Here is a 22,441-nt window from a genome sequence, read left to right as displayed (position 1 = left end):
AAGAAAATAAATCGTAAAATTATTTAAAATTCAAATGATCATTTTTTTTTCGTAGATTAATTATGCAGGTCGGTGTTGTTTGCATAAAGTGAAACCAAGACAACTTGAAAGGTCGCAAATGGAAAGCACATTAATAATATAACCGAATTGATAAAAAATAAAATTATTTTTATTTAAATAAAAAAAAAATCATTTTGTAATATGAATGTCTTAATTTAAATAAAAATTAAAAAATTGACATGTATCTCATTCAATTGAAACTCTTTTTAACAATTTAAAATTAATGTAATCACTTTGTTATCATTATCATTGTTAAAGGCTATTTAATACATTCAACAAGAAAAATAATGCATAAAAATAAATGTAATAAAATGTAAATAAAAATTCTTGGAGTAAAACTTAAGATAACGTTTTTAAACTTTTTTATAAACATATAAAAGGTAGTAAACCAAGTCGTTTTCTACAAACATACATTTATAAATATATACGTGTATATTTATGCAAATATGTATATGAAAATTAATTGTTTTTGTATGTGTCTGCTATTTAAAACTAATTTTCAATTTGGAACCGCTAAATTTGGTATACAAATATATGTATGGAAGTATCATATTATAAATAACCACTGTTTTGCCCATTGATTTCAACGGCTGGCTTTGGAAACAAATTGATACACTAATTAATTAGTGTATCAATTTGTTTCCAAAGTAATTTGGTAATTCTTTGCCCGAAACTTTAAGATTTAATAACATTTGTGCCTCATCCGGCTTAGATATGTGTGAATTGTTTTCTGAATATTTTTCATCTGTGCATAACAATGATGATTGCTCCCTTTCATATGTGGACGCTCACATTGACAATTGCTCGTACTGCCTTGATAAAATATATGTTGAAAAAAAGGAGATTACTTATGTCCTATTAAATTTAGATGTAAATAAGGGTGCTGGACCTGACGGCATACCTCCATACTTTATTAAAACTTGTTATTTGGAACTTGTAGAACCCTTATTTATAATTTTTAACAATTCTTTATCTGCTGGTGTATTCCCTTCTAAATGGAAACTAGCCAATATTGTACCTATTTTCAAGTCTGGCGATAAATCACTTTGTAATAACTATAGACCAATAAGTATCTTATCCTGTTTTGCTAAAATTTTTGAATGTTTAACTTATAATCATATTTATTCTCATGTAGTGCCTAAAATTGCACAGGAACAACATGGATTTGTTAAAAAAAAAATCAACCGTTTCTAATCTTATTGAATTCACTACCACAATTTATAAATATCTTAATACTCGTACACAAGTAGATGTTATATATACAGACTTTCAAAAGGCTTTTGACAAGGTTAATCACGGTTTGCTAATTCGTAAATTATCTAAATTTGGAATTCATGGAAATTTACTTAGATGGTTAACTTCTTATCTTAATTTGAGAAGTCAATTGGTTACAATTAAGGGTTTCTCATCTGCCCCTAAAATAATCCTTTCAGGAGTTCCTCAAGGTTCTCACCTTGGACCACTTCTGTTTATTATTTTTATTAATGACCTAATCCCCCTACTGAAGTGTCAATGCTTACTTTATGCCGATGATCTTAAGGTTTTCCATCCTATCAATAGTGAGTCGGATTGCTTAAAATTACAATCCGACATTGATATAATATCTGAATGGTGTAATGTAAACCTTATGCATCTCAATATTTCTAAATGCTTCTCAATGACACTTTCCAGAAATCGTAACCTAATTGACTTTACTTACAATATTAATAACGTAGATCTTACAGCAAAAAATTGTGCCAGAGACTTAGGTATACTTATAGATTCCAAACTATCATTTAATGAACATATTAATCATATTGTTACTAAATCTTATAAACTATTGGGATTTATTTGCCGAGTTGCGAAGCCCTTTAAGAATCCCCATACTCTGATTCTACTCTATTACAGTTTAGTTCGTAGTAATATGGAGTATGCCTCAATCATATGGTCTCCCTATTACCAAACTCACATTGAGCACTTAGAAACAATCCAGAAGCGTTTTCTGCGCCATTTATCCTATAAGACTGGTCTTAAAAAACTGTTACCATCTTATAATGACAGACTTTCTTTTTTCCATATTGCAAGTTTGTCTCAGCGTAGAAGGGTTTCTGATTTGTTAATTTTATATAAGATTGCTAATGGTATTCTTGACACGTCTGTTTTAAGCGAGATTAATTTTAACGTTAATGCCCGATTCACCAGATGCACAAATCTTTTTTATCCACCTATTTGTCAAAGCAACACCTCTTTCAATAGTGCAATCGTTCGTATATGCCGTATTTACGATAGCTTAGATGATTGTCCTGACCTCTTTAGAGACTCTTTTAGTATTTTTAGGACAAAGGTGAAGAAAATAATATGTGGTTGATTTGCTTCTTCACCCTTATAGTCTTTCTTTTTCTTTTTTACTTTATCTGTATCTTTTTCTTTATCTGTTTCTTTTCTTTTTTTTAAAATCTTGATGTTTTTGTAATTTTACTTTTTTATATCACCATGTGGTGCTCACTGTAAATGGAATATTATATTTTTATTTATGTTTATTATTATTTTTTGTCTCATTATACAACTTTCTTTTTATATTTTATTCTGTATGTGTGCCTATTTAAATAAAATAAAAAATAAAATAAATTAAAATAAAGTTATATGTTATATATAAATATCGTGAAAGGTCATTTATAGGCGCATGCGCATATCAATGCGTCGTTCGGCTGCGTCGAAATGATGCATGAATGAAGTGTGTCTTCGTAGATGTGTGTATGTGTGTACGCTCCCACGCAGTGCACCTGACGCTGACTACACCCGTTCCAAGTTAGGCGCGCTCAATATCAGGAGCACACGTCAGACGCTTTATCTCCCCCCCCACTTCACCGCTACCCCACATCCCCGCTTCGCCACGTCTCCTCGATACAATCGGTCGTCACGCCATACTCCTATGCATAACTCTTGGTATTCTAAAATTTGTCTTTTTGAAATCTCTATACTTCTCGAAGCGTCCGCCACATATATACCCACAAATATACATACATCGCGTTTGTGTTTTCATATATTATTTATTTATTTATTTTGTTAGGAAAATTTACAGTTTTATTGATTTCAAAATTGATTTAGAAAAATTTAAACATTATAAATAAAAAATTAAACAATAAAATAGTACCAATGATAGTCGTAAGATAATAATATTAATAATATTAAAATAAAAACCTAGATTATAGTTTTTATTTTTTTTTACATATATGTAAATTATACCAGGAAGGTAACCCCAATGCGCCTTCCTGGCCAATTACAAATATTGCAGCATTTTTTTTTATTATACAAGTCGCTGAATTACGAGACACTGAAAAACTCGCAAATTAACGAGACATCCATGAATTGTACATACATTTTATTGTACATCAATCAATCTCAAATAGTGGTGACATAGTAGGTAAGAAGGATATTTAGCCAATTTTACCGGGAACCGTTTCAACAATGAAATCAGAGAAAATTGGTAAAATCTGATAGGAAACGATTAACCTGGAATCTCAAATATCCAGGTCTGACCAGCAGTACTACAGATATACTTTTCAATCGAGGTTAGCTCATGGGATCGAACCCGGCGCCTCTCGACGTTAAGCAGAAGCTTAACGACCGAGCTATGCTGCTGGCTATAAACAATAAACTAATAATAATAATTATATTCAAATTAAGCAAATATGTAATAAATTAGGAAGACATTAGCAAAACACAAATATAATAATAAAATAATATAATAATTATATCCTATATATATATAGTAATACAAAATTCATATTTTTCTACTTTTTTTTCAACTATGGAATGGTGGTCAAGTCGGTTATTTTAAATGATTTTTTAAAATTCAAATAACAATTTTAGATTCGTTTTATATTTTTTTTAAATATAAATAAAATAATAGTTTTCGAATAATAAAATTGAATACCTAGAATTTTATAGAACGAGATTTTTTAGAAGAGATATTCAAATTGAAATAAAAAATAATGTAATGCATTTTTTATCATTTCAGAAAATCAGTTGGATTTAGCCATTATCGTACTGAAAATACAACTCAGATGTGTGAAATGATGGGATACGATAACGGTGAATTTAAAACCATGTCATTTGTTTTCACAAACTCCATGAGTCATGTGTCATTTATTGGCCATCAAAAGTAGATAAATTTTCGCATCCGTTTCAGTGGTTTTAACGTTTTTTCATGCAATCGTTCGATCGCGTGCACAAACATCAACCACGGAAAATTCATTTCGCGGAATCCCAACCGAGACGGAAAAATGGAACACGTTGATTGGAAAAACAAGGCAAAATTTGTATTATATTATCTCGGAGTGAGAGGATTGAATCAATTTAAGCCTTCTCGTTTTCAATGCGAATAAATTTCGACGTCCTTTGTATCGAATAATCATATTTCCAGAGGGCGAGAGGAAAATGAATGATTTTTTTTTTAACTTTATCACAGCTTTCATTTACTCATTTTATTTCCACTACGACATTCGTTCCCTTTTTCGCCCTTTTCTTTTCCCTTCCCGGACCTCGTTTATATACCCAAATCACGTTCTGGACTCATTTCCTCGAAAGACGAATTTCCACTTGATTGTTGGCGCTTTTATATCACTTAATGCCATTACATGGACTGGGGAAATGTGCCGATTTAATTTTTATTGTTATATATTATTTATTTATCGTTCGCTGGAGATGAGTTTTGAAATTTTAAATTATTTAACGGAATGGTAATACATTTTATTTTAAGAGCTTTACGCATCCGTGAAGCTCTGAGTACTATAATTATGTATCGCAAAAGGCAAGTGTGAACTTTGAAACCTGAAGAGAAACGTTTTAGCAATGAATATCACATTAAAGCCAGCAATTCAAATTCTAATGTTTAATATCAAGCAAGTTTTAAACTTAAGAATATCTCTTTTTGATGTTTCGAATCAAATTTACTTAAACGAACAAAACTGGTTTCAACGGTGCAAATTTGATAAAATTCACTAACTTAGTAAGAAATTGGTTGAATTCCACTGAAATTATTTGTCAATTGATTCGGTAATAAAGTTTGGCCTGTTTTCTTTGTTGATTACTTCATTTATTGTTAACATTTTAAAGTGCTATAATAAATCTTAGTAATAATCTCCCACAAACAAAACAAAATTTCCAACAAACTGAAATCTGTTTATAATCCGGTGTAAAGGAATTAATATATTATTTATTGCAGGATTAATGAAATTCGATACAAATTTATTTATAAATTTGGTTATACATATATGCAAATGGAAAAATTTTCCATTTAAATTCATACGATTTGAAATTTCGATTGGAATATATAATATGTACATATGTACATATTCAATAATATATATGTAAATTTACATTTATGAATCCAAAGCGCCACACTTACTTACTTGTCCATTTTACAGTACATAGGTTAATGCAGAGTACTGTCGGAAATTTCACTGAATTTTTAATAAATTTTCGCCGAAAGTGACATTATTACGATAATAAAAAATGAGATCGTTACCGGCAAAAGTGTGGCGAGCATCCTTTCCGATAAGCGCGTCTCATTTCGCACTCGAATATTACATTATACACATATAAAATAATAATAATAAAAAGCAAAAAAGCTGGTAAGCATATTTTTCAACAATTTATAACCCGGTGCTGTGTAATAAATAATATAGTACACATGTTATAATCAGCATATGAATGCGAGCGTCCTGAATATGGGTATTTCTGAAAGCCATCGACTCTCAACCTGTGAAATTTGAGCTAAATTCAAATATACATTTGTATATAAAAGCTGTAAAAATATTGTTTTGATTTAACATTGCTTAGTTTTTTAAGCTTTAAATCTCTACGTACATATTTATGACTCGTATAGTATGAGGTATGATATAATATGACCACCCGTTGATTTCAACGGGTGGTCGAATTGATTAATGAATATGTGTGTGTGTGTGTGTCTTCGTGGATGTGTGTACGATCCCGAGCATCTGACGATGACGCCACCCAATCCAACTCAGACGCTCAATATCAAGAGCACATTTCAGCCGATCCACACCTCCCTACTTTCACTTTATCCCGCTTCCCCGCGTCTCCTCGACACGATCGGTCTTCACGCCACATCCCTATGCATAACGTATGTATACTCCTGGTATTCTAAAATATGTTTTTTTTTAAATCTCTTGTCCGTTCATCCGCCATATACATACATAACCACAAACATACATCGCGACCGTTTTTATATACATACATACATGTATTATAGTATTCACCTATCAGATTAAAAGATTTTGTTTCTGCGATTAAAAATACTAATTTTAAGTATTCATAGGTTGGTTACAACCTATTTAAAACAGACACAAGACAAGATCTTTAATGAAAACAATTAATAAGAGGAGTCCTAAATGTGAACCTTAAGGTACTCCTGATGGATTCCGTTGTGAACCTGCTATGGTTCTTCTCACTGCGTATACTCTTCCTCGCTGTATTATTTTTCTATATATATTTTCAACACTGTTTTCTTCTTTTTGATCTTTACTAAAGCATCACCCACTCTTCCTATCATACTCTGATTTTAAAATTTAAGTCACATATAAATTCTTCATTGAAGTCGAACCAAAATAAAGTTTGCGCACCACTATCCAAGATTCGCTAAAGCGTTTTGTATTCGCACAGTGTTTTCGTCATAATAGATGATTTATGCAAATGGGCCGGGATTTGATCGCAGAGACGCGCGCATGAGATGATAATCAACACACGGAGCCTCGCGCTTATAAAGGCTCGTTTATCATCGTGGCGATAATAAGGAGTGCTTTAAGCACATTGTCGTAGGCACGGGAACACCAATGCCAACGTATTTTTACATAACGAGCTGAGCTTATCGCGAATCGTCCGGAAACTTTTCCACGAGCCCGTTCGTTCGGACGTCGAATTTTCCCATTTTCCGTTTTCCACGTGTCATCAATCTCGCCTGTCCACACCGACACGGGCTAAACGAGGGGAGAGTGTCGGCCGAGAGTGACGGAAACATGCATGTGTATATGTGTGTGTGTGTTAGAGGTGAATTTTAATTATTCATTCGCCGTCTATTTGACATTCACGTAGTTAGTGGACGACCCAAATCCGCCATAAATTATAGACTGGGACATTGATAAAACTCAAATTTGAACAAGGTAGCATATTGTAATCATTGACCTTTTTACTACAAGTAAACACGATTTAGATTAGCTCTCGTTTTACATATACATATACGGAAATGTGTTTAAGTATCGCGTTCTAGTTTACTTCCTTCAGAGTAAGAGAAGCCCGACAACCTTGAAATTTGCGTTTTTTGATAAATTGGCATCATAAAACTTCTTCCGAGTTTGCTATAATATTTTTATGATATTAAAGACCTTCAGTTTATATGTAGCTACCAAAGAATCCGGTGTAATGTTTGCTACTTTTTGTATACATACATATATTAAAGCTTCTTTGTTTATTGTTAGGTAAACAATTGGTATTTACATTTGAGCTTTTAGTTATGAATTTCATTCAAAACTAATCGCTTTTCTTCTTCGCTTTCAATTTTGAATAATAAATTTTTGCTGTAACAATCTGGGAAGGTTTTAATAATTCATAATGAATAAATTAATCAAAATAATTCCACTCCAATAAATAAGAACTTTGATGGTTGATCCTATTCTCAAAAATCATACAGATGATTTTGTCGAATCTTTTCATTTCTCCTAATTCCTGCCTAAAATTTATAATAAAATGGGTTTCAAACTTGAGATAACTCATTTAGTAGTTAAATTATCTTTTTAATTGGTAAAAATTGAACATTAATCATTAGAACACTCATAATACATACATACATATATAGAACTGGATCGATTCTACTGTTGATCTTGGGGTTGCATTTCAGAGTGACCTAAATTTCTCTGATCATATTGACTGTGTGTGTTGCTCTGCTTCACGAATGCTTGGGTTTGTCTTTCGTAATTCTTGACACTTCCATAATCCCAATATTTTGAGGCAGCTGTACAATGCTCTAGTTGCATGAGTATCTTGGAATACGCCTCTATGATCTGGAATCCTTTCACTAAATCTCTATCTATCAAACTTGAACTTATCCAAAGACGCTTTCTTCGACTGCTTTATAAGGAGCAAAATGGGATTTACCCATATTTATTTCCTTCAAAATTCGTCATGGGTATGGTCGGCTACACTTCTCTTGAACATATGAGGAGTGTTGCCCTCATCAAGTTCTTATTTTCCATATTTAGAGGCTTTATCTCCTGTCCGTCTATCCTGGCTGGGTTGGGTCTTCATGCATGAACAATTAGAACTGTTGAGTTAGTTTGATCAGTTAAGAATTTTTATGTTACGTTTATTTATTTCTCTTTTCTTTATTTATGTATTTTTACTTATATTTCATGTACTTTTTTCTTTTTGTTCTTTCTTAATATTTTTAGCACACTCGTCGCTTTGGAGCTATCTGTTAGATGAGTGTGCTTGATTAATTGATTTATAATAAAATAAAAATAAAATAAAATATAATAACGGACGTGATGTATGTGGGTATACGGGTATGTGGCGGACGCGTCAACCATTATGGAGATTTCAAAAAAAAAATTTAAGAATAACAGGAGTATATCTTGTGCTTAGAGATATTTAATAAAATAAATACACGCGAATGAGGCGCACAACCAATCAGCGTGAAGTGGTCCACGTGGACTAAACCGTTTGACCAATTAGAGCAACGACAATACATTCTGACCAATGATCATGTCGCGGAGATGTGGGGAAGTGAGGACCTGATCGTCAGACATATGTATGCTCCTAATATTGAGAGCCGAGTGACGTCAGGTCGAGCGACGGGAGACGTCAGCGTCATATGCGCTTAAGCATGCGCGGGAGCGTACACACATACATCCATCCATGAAGACACACACACACACATACACTCATTCATTCAACATTTCAAATGAGTGAACGGGTTGGATCGGTGAGCGTGTAATGCAGCCAATCAACTATATTTTAATTCATTTATCAATTCCATTCCGAAAACGTCCGTTGAAATCAACGGCTACAACACTAGTTTATAATATTTGCCGAACAAAGCTTGGTCTTTTGATATTACGTAAAAATATAAACTTGATTTGGAGAAAATTATTGTTTTTTCTTCTTTGAATTCTTGTAAAGATCTCTCTTCTTATCATCAGTATAAATACATTTGATTTTGGATGACTTGATTTTATTTTTGAACTTTAAGATGCTTTAAGATGACTTCATAATTGTCGTAGTTGTTCAGGTCAGTTTCTTTTATTTTCAAAATAAAAGAAACTGACCCATTTTTTATATGACAAACGATTATTAGAACAATGAAAGCTTTTTAAGAATATTTTCACCAATTTGTATGAACTATTTTTAATTAATAGCAATGTCAGTATTAAATTAAAATCGAAACGAATACTACAAATTTATTTGCGTATTTTATTAATTTGTTCAGATAATGAAATTCGTTATAGACAAGTACGTATGCATAGATAGATCTAATTGAATATGCAATCACGAACATAATTGGAAAGCACGACCACACTGCATACACTGCAAATGCACACACTTCTATTAATTCTATCAATCCATCCATCATACGGCAAATGATTTCAAGCACATTTGAACAATCCACGCCGTAAAATATTCACAACAATGCGTACCGTTTGTTACAATAGGAAAATCCTTTTGTATGAGCGGGAATTAAATTTAATATATTGTACATAGCATAAAATGGGCAAGACACCAGCAATGTGAGCGAAGCTTTTATTTTGGCGAACAATAACCGCGAGATAGCTGAAAGTGCTGGATTAATCTTGGATGACAATGGACTAATTTCAGACGGCAACCGAGCTCCTACCCCAAACTACATAGGCAATGAATAACAATGGGTGCTTTGCATTCGCGGATAGTCGCTAGGGATCCTCGTAGAGCCTACTTCTAGGTGCTTGAACAATAAATGTAAAAAACCATACACAGAACGCAACCTGAGCTGAAAAGCTAGGTATATTACGCCATAATATACCCACGGTGGTGTAATTTCAATGTGACGCAATGAATAGACAGACGGAAATATTGTTTTTATTCATACAGTTTTCCATTCAAAGTGAAACTTCAATATACATATCTCGAAATAAAGGATTCACGGTGTGTATTCCTAAGTATTCCTACACGCGATCCAAAATTTATGTTGGAAGTTTTTATTAAAACGCAAATATTTTATGAACCAACATAAAATTATCTTATTTCCAATTACTAGAGACACGTATTTTGGGAATTTTGCCATTAATGCTTTATAGATGCTAAAATTCGGAATAAATGCTAATAGATGTTAAATTCGTAAATTATGCGAATATATGCTAAAATAACAAACAAAAGTGAAATTTGCATAAAATTTATAAAAATGATAGACAATTTAGAAGGATCTTTCTATCCCATTGCCCATTTATTATGTGAAGAAATTGAGGGGATAAAACAGAGCTTGCAGTTTACCATAGACAGTGTTTTTCCTGTCGAAACCAAGCAACTGCTTTTGTCTACTTCTTGTAAGTAAAAAAAATAAGACAGTTGGAGCTGTGCATCCAAAAGGCTGCCCAAAAAAGCGTCTTAAAACTAGAATCGCATTCAAGACTAAATGAGACAAATCTATTCCTCCAAACATTGAATAAACTATTCAATCCATCTGTGGCAGGTACAAAATCTAATATTAATGTTAAAGAAACGGTTTTGTTTTTTAGAAGCCTGCCATTATTTAATGTATTAACAAAGGCTCAATGTTTTCTAGACAATTAATAGAGAATATAAAAAGTGAATCCACGCCGGATATATTGCTATTATTGATGGCAACAAAAATTAAATATGAAGAGTTTGGTTGCGAAGCTCTAAAATCTATTTGATGTCCCGTCAATAGTGTGGATGCTGAAAGGTATTTTAGTAAAAACAATATATGTTAATTGTTACCGATCGTCGCACGAATTTATATTATATTTTTCTTTGTAATTTTAATTACAAAACATTTTTGAATTTTTCTACTATTTTTTAATTGTTGTGTTGTCTTTAAATTTTGTATATGTATATAAATTTTATTAAAATTCATCGAAACTGTTTATTATTTAAAATTAAACTCTCCATAAAAATATATGCTAAATTGAACATTTTTAATTCCCTAAAATGCTAAAATGCTAAAATTGACAAAAATAGATGTTCAAAATACGTGTCTCTACCGATTACATATGATTAAAATACTATTACATTATATTCTCCAATCTTACATTATACAATTTTGAATCATTTCGTAATCAGTTATATTATAGGTATTTATCCTAGACATATCTTGCTCATGTCGTTGATTATATACATATGTGATATTTATGTAGGTACATACAGTGTAAATAAATATATGATGTTTTAAACAACTCACCGATGCGGTTTCTTTCCAATTACCGTTGACAGCCTCCAGTGAATGTCAGCTTCCTGCAACAAACGAAAAACACCGTTTTCAATTTGGAAGCGTTGTGACAATGAAAATTCAAAGGTGGGCGAATGAAAAGTTATCAAATTATAAATTAACGCGCAGTCGAAAGTTGTAAGAAAGTCAAATTGAATCGGAAAATTCGACGGCGGGCGCTTTTCCGATGGCGCTTTTGCGACCTTAATTGTCTTTGTTTGCCTGTCTGCCTCAATTTTCAACACGCTAAATTGTGATTGAAAAGGCACTTGAGTGTATTTTTAATTGAAAAGTCAGTTGTCAACCCCATCCGAAGGGGAAACTTTAGAATAACTTTTCACGTTGAAATTCAAGAACGATTACAATATGAAAATGAATCGCAAAATTTTCACCATTTATTTTCGTTTGAATTTATTCGGTGCACATTACCGTTGATTTGTTGGCGTTCATTGGACAGAGCAATCAATTTTAATTGGTTAACGAACATAATGGAATGAAAATATGACAATGGTGCAAAACAAACATAATTTAAAACGAAATTTATGCAAAAACATGCTAATATGAAACAAATCAATTTTCCGAACTTTTTACTACGTTAATAAAATTTGAATTCCATTATTAAATTCAACTTTTTTCGATCTTATCATATTATTATATTGACGGTTTATACCAATTATGGTTTCTGACCCGGGTCGACCCGGGACAGACATTCCCTGGAATTCACAGAATTTTTGTTGTCCCGTGTCCCGGGAATTCTTAACCCAAATCCCGGGAATAGGATTTAAAAAAATCTTGAAAATATACAACATTTTCACGACTGCACGAAGGGAAATAATAAATCAATTGCACGTATGTAGATTCGTAAAATATTCTCAAAGGTTTTTTGTTTAGCAGTAAGTACAGCGCATTCTCCGAACGTGGAAATTTTATGAGCGTTTGGCCAAAATCGTTTCTTGTAATTCTATTTTTGAAAAATCTCAATACCGAAGGACTTGAACTTACCGATGAATTATTCCGAAAATTGAAAATTAATATCGAAGAAAGAAGAAGCCTAAAACTGATTTTAAATAATTCTAATTATATACCGAAAGAAACGTTTTTAATTGTTGTAATAAAAGCGAGTATACATCTTACGGTGAAACTATTATGAAGCAAGTATTCATAATATTCTTCTTGTATTGACGATTCCACAATGGAAGAAACTCTTTTAGATTCGGATGAAGATGAAGAATTAGATAAAGACAAATGTACAAAATAACGTAAATAAAAATAGCCTCAACTTTAAAAAATAAATTAAAATATACATGCTGACAAGAGAAAAAACCGATAATTTAAAAAAAATGTTTTCTTGCCTTTTAACAATAAAAACAAATTCGACCGAAACTGAAATAGTTTTTTCCATTGCTGGAAATTTTTGTATCAAATCTAGAAATACATAGGCTTTCTGATTCTCATTTAAATATTTTAGTATTGTCAAGAAGCTACTCTAAATAAGCTTACTTTTATAATTACATTTTTTCCAGTTAATAGATATATTATGTTTTGTTTCCTTTTTTTTATATTTTGAAAATAAAATATATTTTTTTAATAATAAAAAATATATTAAATTGAAAAAAAATTGTCTTGGGATCCCGGGTATCCCGGGAACGATCCCGGGTATCCCGGAAACGATCCCGGGCTCGGTCCCGTGTCCCAGGAATTGAAAAAGTCCGGGAAATCAGAAACCCTACCAATCATTGTTCCAAAATCACTTTAAATATATTGAATATACATTTCAATGTTCTTGAACATAAAAAAATACTTTTTTTTATTATAAATAAACATAAAAAATCAATGTAATGGAAAAAACCCAATTTCCTCAAAGATTATTATTTTTGAAATTATGTATATATTTTTTTTTCATTTCCTTTTTAGCCAGCTTCTAAATCAAATTTATACGTCCAAATGTTATTTTAAAATTAACTCAGTGGGCAATTGGTTTGAATACGTTTCGAAGTGAGAGGAAAAATTTGCACATTCACATATTTTTCACATATCAAATAAATTTATATAAATGTTGTTTTTAACACCGAATACAAATCGATAGAATATAATTTATCAGAAGTGAAAACAGAATTTTAGAATATATAAAATGAGCGCAATCAAAACAAAATGATAGGTAAGTGGACCGATGATATATGACAGAGGTCACCTATAGAAAAATACGGTAGAAAATACGTTGAGAAATTTTCTCGTGGAAAATATTTTTTTCACGCTAGTCACATCTTCATGGAGTGGGGAATAAAACTTCACTCCCACACTTTCTACCGGAGAGGTTTCACGTAGCAGATTATTTAAATGAAAGAATACACACACATATATCTAAAAGTACATACACATATGTATACATACACACTGCCTTGTACGGATATTAGATACATATGTATGTAGGTATAAGATCTAGTGGCTGGAGTTGCCAATATTTGGAAAACATGGAGTAATGATAAACTATTGGAAAATTTTGTACCACGTATGGAAAAGCGATTAAAATTTTGATATGAATATTTCAAATATCGATTTGCAACTTTATAATTGAGTCTGGTGGACGATGTGATGAAAAATACAGGTTTATTCATTCCGGGTGTATAAAAAATAAATAGCAGTATTTCATTTGAACATAAACATATAATATAACATTCAGTTTGATTAAGCTAATGATGACGTCATTGAATAAAATTTATCCCTCATATGACCTGCTGGTTTAAAAAAGCTGTAACTATATGTATATAAAATATTTGACATAAATACGTCGAATAATAAAAAAATATCACAATCGATTTATAAATAAACAAGCAAAATTTTCACAAATTGAGTTTATGTTGGGGTCTCAAAGCAGGTAGATATATATGACGTTACACTGTGGAGTCCTTACCTGGGTTAAGCTCACTAGCGAAATGTTGTCGATGTCATTTTGTTGTTAAACAACTTTCTTTGTGATTATATTTATGCTAAAAGTGTTTTTGATGGAAAAACTTAGACGTATAGACGTTGAAGAATAAGATATATATACTAGATTAAACTAAATTTCATCATTATAAATTTTATTTTACATGTTACGACCTGTAAAATAAAATTACCAAATCCTACTATTTTTACTTAGGGTTCCATTACTTTTTTGTACAAATTGATGGTTTTAAACGTTTTGTGCTTATTTTAGCCAAATCAAATATATGTGATATGCACTTATTGATAACTGGCTTACTTTGTTAAAATAAACGAATTTTTCTTATTAATCCACGTGAATAGTCGAAATATGATATTTCTAAGTGGAATTTTATTTAGATCTCATATTAAGACAATTTAATATATTAACCCTATTAATTCAATTCAGATTCGTGTAAATACAAGTCAATAATAATACGAGTTTTTAGCTCGAAATTTTACCGATTTAAAATTCAGCACACTCCCAATTAACCCTTTTAAAGGAAAAAAAATAGTGTGGCCAGAAAACTGTCTCAATAAACATCTTTTAATAGAAAATCCTCAATATAAAATAGTATTAACAGTGGGAAAAAATCCCAAGTGAAAATACGTACTTTTGACTTTTGATTTGAACTGGATGACTACTTGGAGATATTTGAAAGCTGAAAAGTACTACTAATGGAAGATAAAATACCCGACTATGGATTCCAATATTCATTTTGAACAGGAAATCGACAGATTTTGAGATATCGACCGAACAACACCAAGATATAGAAAAATCGGGCGATTGAAAAATACATATATCTCTGAATCTCGAGTCAATCAACATTTTTTATTACCAGATTCGTGTTTACTGGGCATAGATATACATATGTATATATAAGAAAAGTCATATCTCGTCTCTGAACCAAAATAAAAAATCGTCATTTGTCGAACAGTGTAATTAAGCGTGTTTTTTAACTACAATTTTCTACTTATTTTCATTCTTTATTTATATTCCAGTATCTGACGATTCTTTCATGTCTATAAACCGGAAGCATCTACACGATATAATAAGAGAAAGCACCGAAAGGATTTTTATTCAAAAATTCAAAGATTTAGAAGAAAAAACTAGTAATTGTTACAAAGTGCTCTTCTGCGAAACTTGATGAATTCTGAAAAACTATCAACAATTTTAAGTTTGTTTAAAATTGTTAATAACTCGCATGTAATAGTACAGAAAGCTATATTCTGGAAAAATACCAAATACCACTCTGTGCGTCGTCTGAATTGTACAAACAGACACAAACCGACAATCGGCAAATATTCATACATATAATAAATTCCTTCCCTTTCACAACAAAGCTAATCAAACCGCTATCCAAATGCAAATACAAACGCAAGTCAGTATTATAAGCGAAATTGAATTTTATCGCCGTTTTAGTACGAAATATATAATATTTTTACGGCACCACTTAAGTGCAGATAACCTCATATGCGCCACGGCTTCATAAGTACATACATTCACCTGCACATATAATATATTATTTATACGGATATATTAATACTTATGTGAGGGAAAAGGGGGTTGTCTGTACGTCCATCTGTGTGTGTCGACACGGTATTTTCGGACCGGGGGCAAACTCGGCGAATATTAATAAACGCTTAGAGTGCGGCCACCCACTTAATGGAATAATGGAGACCCGGATTAAGTTATCAATATCCTCGCTTTTACAACGTGATAATAGTCTGTGTACACACACTATCGCTGTGTATAGCGGAATAAACGAGAAACAAATTAATATAAAATTACTAAACCCTCCCCCCCCCCGCCCTTCCAACATTGAGGAACGACGCGACGCCTGGTTAAAATATTTAATTAAAATTTATGTGGGGGAAATTTCCTGTTGTTTTTGTACTCAAATTTCTTGTTTGAGCTTAACCTTTTTACATTGTAGTTTTATAATTATGAAATTTCAACTGATTTGTTCTCAAAATCGGTCACGTTTAAAATATGTGTGTATTAGAATGTTTGTCTGTGTAATTTTGGTTTGCCGAAAGTGGTAGCATTCCTTATGTTTTTGGGTTCAAACCCTATAAGTTTTTGGGTTCAATTATCTCCTTAATTGTTCAAGGAATTGGGCTGATTTTTTTAATATGGTGACTAGTGTTGTACCCGTTGATTTCAATGGGTGGTTTCGAAAAGGAATTGAAACACAAATTAAAATAAAGTTATATGTAGTATAATGTCGTTCATGATTGGTCGTTAACCAACTGTTTGCCTCTTAATGTCTCCAAGTGCAAGGTTATGTGTTACTCCAGATCCAGATCCACCCCCGATCGTACCTTTCCATATATTGTTGGTAACTTTTTATTGAACTGGATCGATTCAACTGTTGAGCTTGGGGTTGCATTCCAGAGTGACCTAAATTTCTCTGTTCATATCGACTCTGTGTGTTCCTCTGCCTCACGAATGCTTGGGTTTGTCTTTCGTAATTCTCGACACTACTATAATCCCGCTGTTTTGAGATTGCTGTACAATGCTCTAGTTAGGAGTATCTTGGAATACGCCTCTATGATCTGGAATCCTTACACTAAGTCTCTATCTGCGAAGCTTGAACTTGTCCAAAGACGATTTCTCAGACTGCTTTATAAGGAGCAATATGGGATTTACCTATACTTATTTCCTTCAAAATTCGTCATGGGTATGGTCGGCTACACTTCTCTTGACCAAAGGAGGAGTGTTGCCCTCATCAAGTTCTTGTTTTCCATATTTAGAGGCTGTATCTCCTGTCCGTCTATCCTGACTGAGTTGGGCCTTCATGCTCCAGAGAGTGTGATATGGACCCGTCATCGTCTCCTTTTTCACACTCCTTTGGCTAGAACAGTGACATTTAGATATTCTCCCATTCCTCGCGGCCTCCGTTTCTTAAATTCACTGGATGGTGCCATTGACATTTGTCACGTCTCTCTTCATTCTCTGCACCACTTCGTAAGTTATGGAGGTCACGACCATTTAGAAAGGTTGAGTTAGTGTTTTTAATTATGATTTTTTCATGATTTCATGTTTTATTTAGTTATCCTTTCCTTATTTAATTTGTATATTTGTATATATAATTTGTTTATTTAACTTGTATTTTTTCATTTTGTACTTCTTAATCTTTTTAGCACACTCGTCGCTTTGAGTAATCTGTTAGACGAGTGTGCTTGATTAATTGATTTTGTAAAATAAAAAAATAATGGAAAGTTAAAAAAAAAAATGTATAATGTAAGGTATTTTATAGGCACACGTGAACGTAACGTTAATCGTAATAAAAGTGGCACATTATACACTTAGCAATCCAACCCGTTCGAATTGTGAATCTATTGATTGTGAATTTTAAAACAAAAAAAAATCACAATCAATAGAAAAAACATCTGACTATTGATTCCAATACTCACTTTGAGCACATCAATACTAGATTTTGAGTTAAAGACCGCAAAAGCCAAAAAACTATAAAAATCACGCATATCTCGTAAAAGATCACTAACCAACGAAAATCATTATCATATTCAAAAACAGTGGGTCAAACTAAGTAAAGTTTATTCTCCGCTCTGGTAATTTTTTGTTGTTGCTCAGTGTAGTCAATTAATCGTGTTGTGCACGGTCTCTCTTCCAACCTGTTCACGCACATACTCGTACATGCATACTCCAAAATTCACCGGTATTGCATGCTATTTGCCTTTTTAATGACATATCAATATTGACTTATTGACAATATTGATTCCATAGTTTATGTGGACTTGTCGCCATACCCTTTTTACTTGCGCGATTTTGTCTCATGCAGTTTTATTTTACGCGGCTTTGACACCGCGCGCTTATGTCGGCGCGCTTACGTCGCCGAGGTTTTGTTCCGCGCGATTTTGACTGGACACCGTAATAGGTATGACTAATTTTATACACAAATATTTTTTGAATAGTTTTAACTCAACTGATTTAAAAGTCTCGATGCACAAAGGAATTGAAACTTTCAACCAAATTAAAACTTCAAAATTGGAATCAAGAATCCTATATGAAATATACGAAATGCTAAATTTCAGCATGAAATTAAAATAATACATTGATTTTTTCCAATAACTGATCACGGAACCATTCAAATTTTTGAGTGGATAAAACTATTTAAGAATCTTTGATTTAAAAATATTTTACTAAAGGTTAGATAAAGCAATTAAGTTCATTCAAATATTATATTCATTCGTATATTTATGTACATAAATACGTATATTAGGTAAAGTTATGAAACGGTCTGAAAAGTCATAAATAGTCCGTTAAACGTTAGTCAACAACTAATTTACAGTGTATTTAATTTTAATTTAGCTATTGGTTTTAGTTTATTATATTCATACATATATATGTGTGTGTAAAAAGGTATACTTGAATTAAATATACATACATATGTACATACATTCGAATAAATTGAATCGGATGAGGTCATCTGATACTATAGGTATGTATGTACATCATCAATATTGCATAGCGTAATGCAAACTATTTTAATATGTACATACTAATATTTACATACTTTTCATGGAATTTGCCAACAATACATCACATGTACATTATTGTAAATTGTTATTCATTAACCATCTGTTTATCATTTTTCAACAGCAATATGTTTACATAGAACTGTCGGTAACTATAATCGTTTTTTTGTTTATTTGCATAGTGAATTGTGAGTTGTTGTAGATAGGTCCGGATCAAAATATTATATATTTATACTCAAAATAATAAATAAATAAACAAATAAATCTAAAACCACGATGATAGCTGACGATTCTCATCAACAGGATATTGTATTATGTCTGGTTAATATTATTGTAGATTATCATCACTTTACTACGAAATTTAATGGATACAAATTTGTAAAGAAATTTAAAAAATGTATTTTTTAAGTAAATTTATTTACAAACGTAGTATAAATAATAGTATAATAAATAGTAGTATAAATAAATAATAAAAATATAAAATTTATTTACATTGTATGTATGTAGTATAAATAAATCTATTTTACAAAAGATGTGCTCTAGTGAATGTAGTGATTACACTACTAATATAATAATTTAATTGAAATAATAAGTTCATTGGAACTAATTATTAACTTGGTATGTATTTATTTTATTTTATTTTTATTTTACATATATACCAGGAAGGCCTTACAGGTAAATCCCAATGCGCCTTCCTGGCCAATTACAAATACAAATGCAGCATTTTTATTATAAGTCGTTGAATTGCGAGACACTGAAAAAACTCGCAAATTAACGAGACATCTATGAATTGTACATAAATTTTTATTGTACATCAATCAAATTTCAAATAATGGTGACATAGTAGGTAGGAAGGATTTTTAGCCAATTTTTTTTTTCCGGGAACCGTTTCAACAATGAAATCAGAGAAAATTGGCAAACTCTGATAGGAAACGATCAACCTGGAGTCACAAGTCCAGGTCTGACCAACAGCATACTCTGAAAAATTCATTTTCATTCAGGGATAGAACCCGGCACCTTCTTGACGGTAAGCAGAAGCTTAACGTCCGAGCTATGCTGCTGGCTAATTTAGATTTCGAATAGTGAATTTTTACTTCTGTGGTGTTCTGAGTAGTATTTTTTTTATTTAGAATAATAAAAATTGAAATGTTTTGTTTTTATGTAAGTACATATGTGGAAATTACATATGTAAGATAAATTCAAAATTATTTAAGCATTTTCATAAGAAAAAAATGTAATATTAACATTTTTAATGAAATCTACGGAAAACTCTTAATATATAGATACATATGTATGTACATACCATAGATGTCAGGTAATGTTTCGATTTACATTTGTATGTATGTAATAATTATGTATTTAATATATGTAATATATAATTTCTCGATTCTTAATCTGTTTAGCATACTTGCCGCTTTGGAGCAATCTGTTAGGCGAGTGTGCATGATTAATTGAAAAAAAAATCTTTTTTTGACTCCAAAACACTTGAACCGATTTTCATGTGTCAAAATTTCAATAAATTACACCAAGAAAGCCTTATTCTGACACTGAAATATACCATCAATAAGTAAAAACAACAAATAAAAATGAATTCGAATTCGAAAAAGTAAATAAATATAATCAATCAATCGAATCCTCCCCTAGACACAAAACAAAACAAAAAAACACCACAGAATTCACAGACAATAGAATACATTCACACTTCACACGCATCAAAAGTCAACCTCCTTCTGACACCATCGATTAAAACAACGAACACGATCTGTCGAAACTTCAACGAATCCCTATTCTGACACCAAAAAAAAAAAAAAAAAAAAAAATGAAAATAAAAGTAAATTTGAATATCATCAAGAAATTCGGCATAAAGCAATAAATTGATGTAAACGCTTACACAATATCGCCATTCGAGTCCAATATATCCGTCGCTCAAACGCATAACACCATTATTCGCGTGTCACTCTCGTCTTATATAGACACGTAGCACGTCGTAATTGTGTTACGGCGAGAGTTCCGTCTGTCGGTTCGTGTATATTACATATATTATACATATGGATGTATATTAAATAACGCACGGTATTATTTAGCGCCCGGTTTGCGAACGAGACATCAAACAAGACGAGAGAACAATGCGATTAGGTTAATGCGAACACAAGTCTCTTTAATGTACAGATAGGGGAGGGGTAAGTTACACGGGGGTGCGCCCCACCGTTTGAGGAGAAGATAAGTGGAGCGTTTGAAATTCACGTCACATGCAATATAATTTGAAACGTGAAGAAATTTATGTAAAATTGGTGAGCTTTGTATGTCTGGCCGTAGTGACGTATTGATGAATTAAATGATTGTTTTAAATTCACAGCGTATGTGACTATTATCTATATATGTATATAAAAATCAATGTTTGTCTGTCTGACTCGAATAGGCTCCTAAACCACTGAACTGATTACGATGGAACTTTCAGGATTTGTTGTATGCATGTCCGGGAAGATTACTGTGAAAAAAAACGGGATAAAACCTCTTGCTAATAATATTCGTAATTACGATTCTATCGACGCGAAAGTATGAAGCGCCAGTGTGTAGTTAAGGAAATGTTTACGTTGGTAACTATCTTGCGCGCACGTATGCCAACGTACAAATACGTTACGTACCACTCATACCAACCAGATATTACGTACCACTCATAACAATCCTACATATGTATATATATATATCAATGTTTGTCTATACTTTACTATAATTGTTCCTATACTTTACTTTAATTTAATTTGATTATTAAGTATTTATTTGAAATTGAAACATTCACTTATCGAAACGCATCGAGAAACGGGAACGGGAACAGGAATTGCATACGATGGAATGATGGAACTTTCAGGATTTATTGTAGCGTACTGTGAAAAAAAATCGGCCAAAAACAGGAACGGAAACGGGAAAAATGGGAATTAGTGGCATTACAACGCAATAATTTCAAATGTTTTCACGTCGCGACATGCGTTGTTAGGGTAAAATAAACAAATAATTGAATGATTTCAAATGTGTTCGCTGCCTGCGTTTTTCCGACAAATGGGAATGGGAACGGGAACGAGAACGGGAACGAGAACGGGAACGAGAACGGAAATGGGAACGGGAACGGGAATTGCATGCGTTATTGTGGCATTGCAACGCATGCCGGGTTCAGCAAGTATAATATAAACATTTTACTAATCAATACAAAATTTAATTGAAATAGAATCAGTGATAAATACTGAGTACTTAGTAGTATCCGTCAAGATATTGAGACTGATATTTCTTACGATCACAATTCTTCATCACTTGATACTTTGTATATAATATACATATATACAAAGTACATATATTGTCATATTATATACAAAGTATCACTTGAATTTTGAATTAATTTATTTACAAAAAATTAATATTTATACATAAATATTAAAAAATATAGGA

At 31.8% G+C, this 22,441-nt stretch overlaps 1 protein-coding gene across 1 annotated transcript in view; it reads right to left on the bottom strand.

Moving 5' to 3' along the window:
- The window catches only part of SPR (G protein-coupled sex peptide receptor), a 299,361-nt gene that overhangs the window by 207,301 nt on the left and 69,619 nt on the right, over positions 1 to 22,441 (bottom strand). Inside the window, exon 2 of the mRNA XM_077443796.1 lies at positions 11,510 to 11,562. The gene's annotated coding sequence lies outside the window, so the exon portion shown is untranslated. The remainder of the gene's footprint in view (positions 1 to 11,509; positions 11,563 to 22,441) is intronic.

This window comes from Arctopsyche grandis, chromosome 13 (genome assembly GCF_051622035.1).
Source record: "Arctopsyche grandis isolate Sample6627 chromosome 13, ASM5162203v2, whole genome shotgun sequence".
NCBI classification, from domain to species: Eukaryota; Metazoa; Arthropoda; class Insecta; order Trichoptera; family Hydropsychidae; genus Arctopsyche; species Arctopsyche grandis.
Note: the sequence above shows the minus strand (reverse complement) of the source record. Positions and strands in the feature narration are given on the sequence as shown.